Here is a 12,045-nt window from a genome sequence, read left to right as displayed (position 1 = left end):
AATCTAGGCTACAGGGAGTGGAGAGGAGCATCGACCAGTCATACCTGAAATTGGATGCCAACTTGATGAAGCTAAAATAGAACAAAAGATAACAAGCTCACAACCATCGAACCAGATTAAAGTTTGACAAGTCTTCCACATCCTGAGTAAATAACATTGAGTGTCCACGGGAAGTGATAAAGTATTCACAATTATTTTCATGTGGAAGTGCTGAATGAATGATCTATCTGGTATTCTGTGAGGACACAGTATATCATCTATTAGTATCACTTCACATGTTATCCAGAAATATTAAAGGCTGTGTACGGCAGTAACAATTGGCTGGATTAGCTGAAGAATTGTACTCTCGATCTTTCTGTGTCTCTGAATGAGTTGTTCGAGCATAGTTCCAACACTGGCATCCAATTGACCTAGTGGAAAATTGACCGGGTTTAACCTTGATAAATACAATCTGACCACTTACTGCCCTGTCACTTTTCAATAATGTAATGGAGGATACATCAGCTGTACAATCGACCAACAACCTGTTCCTTGATACTCACTGTGATTTCTGACAGGACCACTCAACTCTCAGCACCATTTCAACCTGTGATTTCCTGTCATATTTTAAGTCGACTTCGAGTCTACAAAACCATGAAGTGCAACATGTCATTGAAAATTCATTTTCTGCGTTCGCACTTGGACGTCATTCATAGGTTGCGACTATGGAAACGAGGTATCAGGGAAACTGAAATCCATTAATGCTAGCCAGCTATTGCTGGACACTGATATAAGAGGCATCAGATGCTGAGTACAAATGAAAATCAGCAGAGCAACTTTTTTAAGTCAGTTAAACTACCGCAATGTGTCTGCATTATTATGCAATTAAATAAACTAAATTCAATAAAAGTTAATTTAATGATTCTTTACTTCCTATGAGATACTAGTGAGGGAGTATTAAAAAGAGCGAGGAGGGTAATGGAAGGGTTAAACAGTGCTGATTTGTGGGAGTGAGTGAACAACATGCAGTTGTTCCGTTGATTTAAAAAGGCTCCAAAAGTAAACCAGGAAATTACAGGCTGGTGAGCCTGACATCAATAGTAGGTAAATTATAGGAGGATGTTCTGAGAAATTGGATATACAAGTACTTTGACAGTCAAGGGCTGATTAAGAACAGTCAACATGGCTTTGAACATAGTAGGTTGTGTTTAATTAATCTTGTCGAGATTTTTGAGGAAGTTACAAAGAAAATAGATGAAGGAAAGTCTACATGGACTTTAGTCAGGCCTTTGACAAGGACCCACATGGAAGGTTAGTTCAGAAGGTTCAGGCACTAGGTCTTCATGGAGAGGTTGTAAACTGGATTCAAAATTGGCTCAATGGGAGAAGACAAAAAGTGGTAGTGGATGATTGCTTCTCAGAATGGAGCCCTGTGATTAGTGGTGTGCCTCAGGGATTGGTGCTGGAGCCATTGTAGTTTGTTGTCTATATCAATGATCTGGATGATAATGTGGGAAATTGGATCAACAAGTTTCCTGACACTAAGATTGGAGGCGTTGTGCACAGTGAAGAAGGCTTTCAAAGCTTGCAGAGGGATCTGGGCCAGCGTGTTGCATTTTGTCAGGAGAAACCAAGGTAGTACATACACAGTTAATGATCGGGCACTGAACAGTGTGGAGGAACAAAGAGATCTGGGAATACAGATACATAATTTCCTGAAAGTATCGTTACAGGGAGACAGGGTTGTAAAGAAAGCTTTTGGCACCTTGGACTTCATAAATCAAAGTATTGAGTACAGGAGTTGGGATGTTATGGTGAGGTTGTATAAGACATTGGTGAGGCCAAATTTGGAATATAGTGTGCAGTTCTGGTCACCAAACTACAGGATGGATTGAAAGATTGCAGAGAAGATTTATTAGAATGTTGCCAGGTCTTTAGGAGTTGAGTTACAGGGAAAGATTGAACAGGTTAGGACTTTATTCCTTGGAGCAAAGAAGAATGAGGGGTGATTTGATAGCAGTTTACAAAATTATGAGGGGTATAGACAGAGTCTCTTTCCACAAATTAGGAGAAAGGAAAATGAGAGAACGTGGCTTTAGAGTGAAAGGGAAAGGTTTGGGGGGAATATTAAGGGGAACTTCACAGAGAGTGGTGGGAGTGTAGAATGAGCTGCCATCTAATGTGGTAAATTTAGAATAAATTGGATAGATACATGGAGGGGAGAGGATTGGATGGTTATGGAATGGGAGCAGGTCATTGGGACTAGTGGAATAATGTTTCAGCACAGATTAGAAGGGCCAAATGGCTTGTTTTCTGGGCTGTAGTGTTCTATGGTTCTATACAACAAATCTGAAATTATCTTTGTATTCAGCTTGAAGTTGTCTATCATAATCCCCAATCTTTTTTCAGGAAGCAAACCTTTTGAAAAAAATTGTGGCCCAGTATATTCAACACTGAGACAATAATCAGGCATGAGTTGATTATCAACATTCATACCTCTCAAGTGCTTGGCAAAAATCAGCTCAAAAGTGAGAGAGTTTAACCATTTAACCTGCCATTGAACTGCACTCCAGTGCCCTGATCCCCTACCGGAAACAGGGATTAAGATTTACTCATAACTAGAAACAAAAGTGAAAAAGCACATTACAGTGGAATGTACACCGAGCCTGTGAATCTCTTTGTAAATGTATCACCTCTAGAATCCCCATAGTCCTTTCAGCACCCACAAAACAGGGCAGAGATGGACTTGTCTGAAAATGTGCAGATCCAACTAGGAGCTTGACGTTAAAGAAATCTACTCGATTGTCATCTTTCCCGTTACACCTAGTAGGGTAAGGTCACCAGACTCTTGCTAACAAACTATCCTATCAGACATATCAGCCTTTTCATTTTTTTCTTCTTTCTGCTTCTCAGTTTCTTTCCCTTTGATAAGATCTTTATCCTTGCTATTGATTTGACTATCATCCATTTCTGATACTTCTTCCTGCTACCACCAACTCAACAGTGCATTCTATTTGGAAGATGGGGTAGCAATTCAGCACTGCATCTCCCAATCCCCTGACCCCTTCCCACCTAAAATGGCATAAAAAGCAGGTGCATTGTGGTAGTACAGCAGTTAGAGCTGCTGCATCATGGCTGGAAGGACCCATTTTTGACCCTGACCTTGGGATACTGTCTGAATGTACTGCAGTTTATTCCCACATCCCAAATATCTGATTGGCTTCTGAAAATTACCCCTTTAAGTTGGTGAGGAGTAAAATAATCAAAGAGGAGTGGATGAAATTTTAGTGACCAGGGATAGGAATGGGATGAAATGGATTATGGGCCTGTGAAGGGTCTAAGATTATGAGAGACATATACTTACAACTTCCAACTGTAATCGGGTCAGAAGGATTGGTCATATCTCAAAATGGACACAAGTCAGAATTTTGCCTGCGTGCATGAAGTACTGAAGGCTTAAAGCAAACATTTTAATCAAAAGTTGTATTTGACGAACTATAACAGGGATACAGGGCACGTAAGAGCCAAAATGTGTGTACTTACCTTGTTAGTTGGCATCCTGGGGTCCATGGGTTGGGCGTGGCCATCTTGATTCCTGTGAGCATGCGCGAGTCTTCAGTTGGCGCATGTGTGGTGGCTTCACATATTGGAGTTCGGTTGGTGCATGCATGAGAGTTAAGTGCCCTAACTATATTGAATTTGCATCTTTAACTCTCGTGTCCTTAACCCTTGTGCATATCACAGGCAGTCCGAATCTTAGTCCCAGGGTAAAAATGTCTGAGGACGTGCATTCAAGGTTGTTGGGGAGGGGGGAGTTTAAAGTAGGAGTGTCGAGCAATATACAGGGTACAGTGGTAGGTGCCTGGAATAGGCTGCTGGTGGAAGCAATATGTTAACAGCATTTAAGATAGATACATGAATATACCGGGAATATAAGGGTCATGTGTTCCCAAAAGAAATTTAGTTGGTTTGGCGTTGTGTTTGGCACAGACATCCTGTGTTGTAATGTACCATGTGCTATTCTGATTTGATTTATGTATCATTGTTTCTGTGTCATTATTGGGTTAAAATCTTGAAATCTCAACCAGACAGTGCTGTAAAACTACTTTCATGGCAATTCACCTCCACCTTACCATGAGAGGATGGGTGATAAATGCTGAAGATAATGACCTCATTCCTTGCAGGTAAAATCAAAAGCTCACTTTACACACAAATCAAAAAATAAATGTAGGAAAGTATGCTGAATGGGAAAATGATAACGTGAGTTACCCTGATTCCAGAAACGTGGTGGATGAATGCGATTTCTGATCATCACTGCTATGTTCAAATTCACATCTAAGGTGGTGACAGATCAGTTAACTTCCACTCACCTGTAATGTGAGAACGGCCAGGCAAATGGGAGCTGTGAGCAGGTATCACCTTCAAGAGATATAATAGACTCTGACAATGTATGATAAAACCAGAGGATTATAATGATTCGATTAAAAGTCATTAGTCTCTGGAACCAACTACTCTGGATTAACAGTGGCGTACCAGATAACTTTCAGGGAATGTGTCAGCCGAGGGCCTCTGAGTAAAAAAGAATCTGAAATTTAAAGGGCTTCATTACTAATCTCAGTTTTATTTTTGCTGAAATTTAATGAAGTGTTTAAGGATGCAGAGTCATTGAATTTTTGTGGCCACGGATTGAAATTTGATTTGGCTTCCTGTTTTATACTGAAGTTGTCAATCAAGCCTGATTAATTTGAATTTCATATATTTATTTTCAATAAATCTCTCCTGATTAAATCCTATCCAAGTTTCAGATTTTTTTTAGCATTATTTCTCTAAGTATGTGGCCAAAGAACTAACTGCTGCTAATTGCAACTAAGAGGACAAAATTATGTTATTTACTAAATAATTTTTCCTATCCTAGTGTTTTTGCTGTTTTTACATGCTGTACCCGATATAAAACCTACGACCCAAGGACCTCGCTGCCACGTCCCAGCTTGCTTGGCCACGGCACACGAACCATGGGTGTAAAGGGTGGGGCCAGTACTGCACGCACTGCACTCCACCTAAAAGCTCCTTTGCGCAGGCCCGAGAAAAGGCAAAGGAGGAAAAACCCAACACCCAACCCCAACCAACCAATTTTCCCCTGCAGCCGCTGCAACCGTGTCTGCCTGTCCCGCATCGGACTTGTCAGCCACAAACGAGCCTGCAGCTGACGTGGACTTTTACTCCCTCCATAAATCTTCGTCCGCGAAGCCAAGCCAAAGAAGACCCAATCAACATTCATGTTCTGATAAAACCATAACTTTAGTTAATCCTTGATCAAGCTATCCGGTTTTCTCTTGGCTGACATGGAAAATGTGAGATTCTGACTTTTTTCCATCAAATCTATTATTTGAGGTGACATAAATCTGTTGAAAAAGCATTTTATTATATTAAAAAGTTGAAAGTGCACCTCGCTAAAAGTTGCTAAATTGGTCTGCAAGAATGTCAAGATTGGATAGATAGTTCCATCCTGGACAGAATGGCTTGGCAGATGGGGGTAGTTCAATTACTTTTTTCAGCTAAATATTCTTAATCCTCTCTTTTTCACCAGATGTTAGTTACTTTTCTGCATGTGTTTAACTCTGTCTTGTCTATTTAATTCACTTCTTTAGAAGGGGATGTGTCAGTGAGCAAATAGTTTAAAAACCCGCCTCTCTCTGCTGAGCCAGATGAACTATTTCACATTGTCAAGTTAACGGTGAATGTCTTGAACTTGCTTGGTGCACGATCATTATCCATTATTGAAAGCGAGGGGTCCTGCATGGAATTAATCAAGTTGAGCTTGTGTGATGAAATCTGGGTATTTCGCAACTTGCAGTGGTAGGAGCCTGACTTCAGCGTTCAGGGATCCTTCATAAAACATCAGTGATATTTGCAGACCACCCTCAGTTTGGCCCAACATCACAGATAGTCACTAGGCTTTCAAATGCAGTTTACTTGTTCTCCAATGCAGCAAATAAATCAAAAGCTCTGAATTTACTCACATAAATATGGAAATATTGCAAATTAGGGACCTCAGCCTTTCAAGCCTTTTTAACCATTCAATAAGACCATGGCTGATCCTTCCACTCTGTTGTATGTCCTTGTTCTCTCTCCATACCCCACCAAGCCTTTTTTGTCCAAGAAAAGTGAGAAGTAATGGGGGAGGAGTTAGCTCTCTGAATGGAGAGGGAAAGGGCCAAAATGTGTGTACATACCTTGTTAGTTGGCGACCTGGGGTCCATAGGTTGGGCGTGGCCATCTTGATTCCTGTGTGCATGCGCGAGTCTTCGGGCTGGAGGAAAGGAGACAGAAAGATAGGGAAAGAGAGGGAGATGGAAGGGGCCTAGTGGAAACCTGAAAAATTGATGTTAATGTCATCTGGTTGGACAGAACCCAGACGAAATATTAGTTCTTGTTCCTTCAATTTCTGGGGTGCTTGAGGCATGTCAGTGTGGGGATAAAGTATGGAATTGAAATGATTGGCCACTGGGTGATCCCTGTTATTACAGCATAGCAAGATATTCTTGTTCCTGTGTTGGAACATCTTGCAATGAAAGCCAATGCAACAATTCCCTTCTTCATTGCTTGCTGAACTTGCAGGTTTGCTTCGCCACCTGATGTCTAAAGACAGACAGATCTTATTGCACATCATTATTTCCAAATTTATCACCGTTTAAATAATATTCTGTTTGTTTTTCCTATAAATTTGTTAACTTCATAAGATAATAAGGAATAGGAGCAGAAGTCGGCCATTTGGCCTGTCGAGCCTGCTCTGCCATTCAGTGAGATCATTGCTGATCTGATGATGGGCTCATTTCCACTCACCTGCCTTTTCCCCGTACCCCTTAATTCCCCTACTGTGTAAAAATCTATCCAACCTTGTCTTACATATATTTACTGAAGTAGCCTTCACTGCTCCAATGGGCGGAGAATTCCACAGATTCACCCTCTGAGAAAAGCAGTTCCTCCTCATCCCTGACCTAAATCTACTACCCTGAATCTTGAGTCTATGTCCCTTAGTTCTCGTCGCCTCCAACAATGGAAACAACTTGCCTACTCTATCGTATCTATGCCTTTTATAACTTTATATATTTCTATAATAACTCCCTCTCATTCTTCCAAATTTCAGAGAGTACTGTGTCAGATGACTCAATCTTTCCTCATAAGCTAACATATCTCTTGAATCAACCCGGTGAACTTCCTCTGAACTGCTTCCAAAGCCAGTACATCCTTCCTCAAGTAAGACCAGAACTGCATGCAGTGCTCCAGATGTGACCTCATCAGGTACCGTGGACAGTTGCAACATAACCTCCCTGCTCCTTATATTCTATCCCTCTCTCCATGAAGGTCAACATTCCATTTGGCTTTTTTGACAGACCTGCTGCACCTGCAAACAAACCTTTTGTGATTCACGCAGAGTCATCCCAAGTCCTTCTGCACGGCAGCATGCGGCAATCGCTTTCCATTTAAATAATAATTTAACCTTCTAAAATGGATAACCTCACATTTCCCAACATTGTACTCCATCTGACACTCCACATTCTCTGCAAAATTTGCTTTTCCATTCAAATTAGTGTAATGAGCAAATACACTACACTCTGTCCTCTCTTCCAGATCATGACTGTATATCATGAACAGCTGTGGGTCAACACTGAACCTGCAGCACCCTGCTCACCACCGATTGCCAACTTGAAAAACACTCCTGTATCCCAACTCTCTGCTTTTATTGACCAACCGATCCTCTATCCATTTTAATACATCGCCCCTAAGTCTATGCATCCTTATCTTACATATACGTCTTTTATATGGCATCTTATTGAACTTCTTATGTAAATCCAAGTAAACAACGACAATCTGCTCCCCTCCATCTACTGCGCTCATTAGATCCTCAAAGAACTCCAGTAAGTTTTTGCTGAATCCATGCTGCGTCTGCCTGATGGATCCTTTTCCCTACAGAGGCCTTGCTAGTTCTTCTTTCATGATGGCTTCAAGCTTTTTCCCAACTACAGATGTTATTAACTGAAGTATAGATCCCTGCCTTTTGCCTACATTATTTTTTGAATAGTGGTGCAACATTCAGCATCTGGGACCTGCCCAGAGACTAGAAAATTTTGATAAATTATCAATAAAGTCTTGACTATAACTTCTTCCATTTTTTTTCAGTACCGTGGGATGCATTTTACGTTTTAAATGTAGACATACAGTATGGTAACAGACCATTTCGGCCATCAAGCCCATGCCACCTAATAATATCCAATTAACCAACAACCCCCGGTACATTTTGAATGGTGGTAGGAAACCAGAGCCCTACGCAGACACGGGAAGAGCGAACAAACTCCTTACAGACAGTGGGATTTGAGCCCCAGTCCAGAACATTGGCGCTGTAAAGGCATGCTAATCATTTCACCAACCGTGCTCTCCATGTTAAGTGCCAACTTCTGAAAGGAGTCTGCTTTCCACAAAAGCAATAATATAAATTATAGGAAGCCATGTACTTAGTAGTGTGAAGGAATCTGTTTCAGACCAGTGTGGCATTGTCTTTTCAAGCCAAAATCCTTTATTCCAGCTTGGAACAGTGTTTTTCTTTCTGCAGGCCAGCTTCATCCAGGTTTTAGAATAAAGGATTGTCATTCAGTGACCAAGGACATTGTATGATGAGTTCATCGAAAAATAGAGGCTTACAAAATGGCAATCTTCTCCTGCAGTTTACTCCTTTCCAGATCAGAGAGAGAGATGAGCTTCAGTCCTATAATACTGGCAAAGTACAAGCTGTGCAGGATGGAGATATTAGAGTTCCTTGCTATCTTCTCAACCAATTAGACAGGACACCAAATGGTCTGATTTAAACATTGGTGTTTTAAGTGATCAGGTCTATAATTCATAATTCCTCTATCACAGATTACTGACTCTACAGATTGTAAATCCTTTAACGTTAACTTGGAAGAAACATTTAGCAATGTTATGAAAAACTACAAAGGAAGATAATAAGACAAGATATAAATAATATGAATTGTCTATCAAACGAGAAAGCAGAGCCAGTGTACTGATATCTTAATTAGGGCATTTTTATTCCATGAGCCCCATGAAGAGTTGGACAGAGTGAACATGATGGAAGACTTGTCTAGCGCAAAGCCATAGTAGCAACCCATGATTCGTTAGACTTCAAAAGTTGAAAGTCTTCAGATGCTGAAGAAACACATCTAAAAGTGTCGGCTTCAGGGCAGGAAAGACTTTCTCGCCAGTTACTCTCCAGGGGAGAGGAAACTTTTTAGCATTTGGCATGATCTGATTTAATGGCCCAGCAGGCTCTGTGAGCCTTATGGTCCTGCTCCTCATTCCTGAGTTCTTCGCTACCCTAACCACGCATGCTGCCCCCTTCAGTAAGTATGAACTTGCAATCAAAGTGATACTACTTATTCCATGTATTGCCAGAATTTGAATTCACAAAATGCATTATCTCGCATTTGTCTGGATTGAAATCAATCCCCCACTGCTCTGGCCAATTTTCCAGCTAATCTCTACCCCTTCTATAATCCCACCAGTCTTATCCCCCAGATTCTCATCCAAGACATATATATATACTCAGAATGGACCCATCTTGATCTCTGCTTTGCACCACTAGCTGCAGTTTTCCAGTCAGAAAAGGAATGATCCACTATTAGCTTCTGTCTCTATTGCCCAACCAATTTGCCATCATGAGTCTTCTCTCTTGTGCCTTACCCTTTTACCATAACTCTCAATCTCAACTGGCCATTTGTAAGTCAATGTAAACTGTGTAAATCATTTTTTAAGTTAATAATGCATTGGGGATCTGTGGTGGAATATTCTGTGAGGGGTCTTTGAAGAAGTGAGAGATTTGGATTTACTCTCTTTCGTGCGCCAGTGATTGAAGCTTTACCGTCTGTAGTAGGTTCAGCTAGTGAGAATAATGCAGTACAACTTTGATAGCTGGTGATCTGAGAAGTTATGAGATAGTCAATCTGACATGTTGGATATGTTACAATCAGAAAGTTTGTTCTTACAATAGTTCAGATTAACACTTTTTGAAGAGACTTTTTTTTCATGCTGAAAATAAATCCTTAAGCCAATGGGGAAAATTCTTTAAATTGTGCGCTATTTCTCTGAATAGGTTGCTTGAATCTGTTTCCGAACAGTAAACCTGACTGGCTTTGAGGAGTCCTTGTAATAATGTAAAGACTGGGGAAAGCATGTTGACATCGTTTGTAGGTGGTCTGCACTGGGGGTTGTAGAGCTGACTGAGACCCCACCGTATTAAGCAGGAATAATCTCAAGTTTAGTGACAACTATCCAATCTCAATGTCACATGAACGAACCATAGAACACTTCAGCACAGCAAACAGGCCATTCCTCTTGTCTCACTGACCTGCATCCATTCTATAACCCTCCAGACCCAGGTAGCTATCCAATTTATTCTTAATTCCAGAGTGAATCCACATGTACCACGTTAGATGGTAATTCCTACTCCTACTCCCACCACTCTCTGAGTGAAAAAGTTCCCCCAAACCTTTCCCCTTTCACCCTCAAGCCATGTCCTCTCGTATTTATCTCTCAACTGGGAGCAAATGGTATCTATTTTTTGTTTTGTATCAAGACCACACGCATCACATCATTTTATTCTGTGCCACCTTCCAAATACTTCCCCACTGATTTTACAAATGCTGACAGGATGTACCTTATACATTATTAAAACTGATGCACAAAATCAGATGCGGAATTTTGCTTTAATTAAATTCTTATGAAGTGAATTTGCAGTAACACTCATTTTAATAGTCATCTCACCCTTGCACATTGTTCCATAACTCTCGGAAATAATCACATTTTAGTGAGGCTGAAACTCAGCCAGAAGAAGCAGTGAATTAGGAATCAGCCAGACAGGTGAGGCAAGACAAATTGCCAGGCAGTGCTATGGTGGTGGATGGAGTACTTCAATCCTGTACTCCCAACATTTTAGACAAGTTGATACTTTGAGAGGGAACACAATGCCTGTTTTAAAACTGATGATAAATCAAGCTGAAAAGGAGTTGTGACAAGCTATGAAAGAAATGAGCTCACCTGAAACATTCAGCTATTTTGTGATTTATTATTTGTTTGTGCATTTGTTGACTCATTTTGAAATGAAAGCACATAAAATATTTCATTAGAGATTAATAGTTTAAGCCCAGCAAGAGGATCTGACCCAGTGAAGCTGAGCTTTTGAATAATGATTATTTTAAAGCAGTATTATTTTAAAGGTGCAGGCGAATGAATGTTGCAAAGTGATTTATTTTGCTAAATAGTTAAGTTATTTTGAAGACAGATTTGGAATATCCCCATCTGGTGCACAGGCTGACTGGTTATGATTATCATACGTTTCTCATCCTATGAGGTTGCATGGTACTTTCGTACACAGCAAAAGAAAAGACCCTTCAAATATTGGGTGCAGCACAGGTAAACCGGATCCATGTCACTGCCAGGCTGAGCCCTATCAGAACACCATGGGTCCATCAAAAATCTTTCAGAAATGAAATACTTTTGTTTGAAAAACGTTGTCCTGAGTGCTGTATGATTGTAAGTGAAATTAGTTGAGTAATACTGTAGATGTAATTTTCAATAAAATGCTTCTGTTAATATGGGTCCTTTTGCTTGCTGTGTATAAACCTCATTGTTCTCTTCTTGTGATTGTGGACTTCATGAGGACCAGGGACGACTACCCTCCATTACACATCAACAACTCTATAGTAGAGAGAGAGTGGAGAGCACCAGGTTCCTTTGGGTTCACTTAATTAGGTGGCTGTTGTGGACACTCAACATCTCCTCACTTGTCAGGAAGGAGAACAGGGTAAGACTACCAGCCACCATTATGTCAACCTTCTACAGGAGCTCAATCGAGAGTGCCCTATCTGGCTGCATCATGGTGTGGGACAGTTGCTGCAGAGAAATGGATCAGGGGTCAATCCACAGGACCATAAAAGTAGTAAAGATGATCAATGGAGTCTCCCTCCCACCATTGATGTGATCTACTGGGACCATTGTCCTGAAAGGGATGCA

The sequence above is a fragment of the Narcine bancroftii genome, chromosome 3, assembly GCF_036971445.1.
Source record: "Narcine bancroftii isolate sNarBan1 chromosome 3, sNarBan1.hap1, whole genome shotgun sequence".
In the NCBI taxonomy this organism is placed as follows: domain Eukaryota; kingdom Metazoa; phylum Chordata; class Chondrichthyes; order Torpediniformes; family Narcinidae; genus Narcine; species Narcine bancroftii.
Note: the sequence above shows the minus strand (reverse complement) of the source record.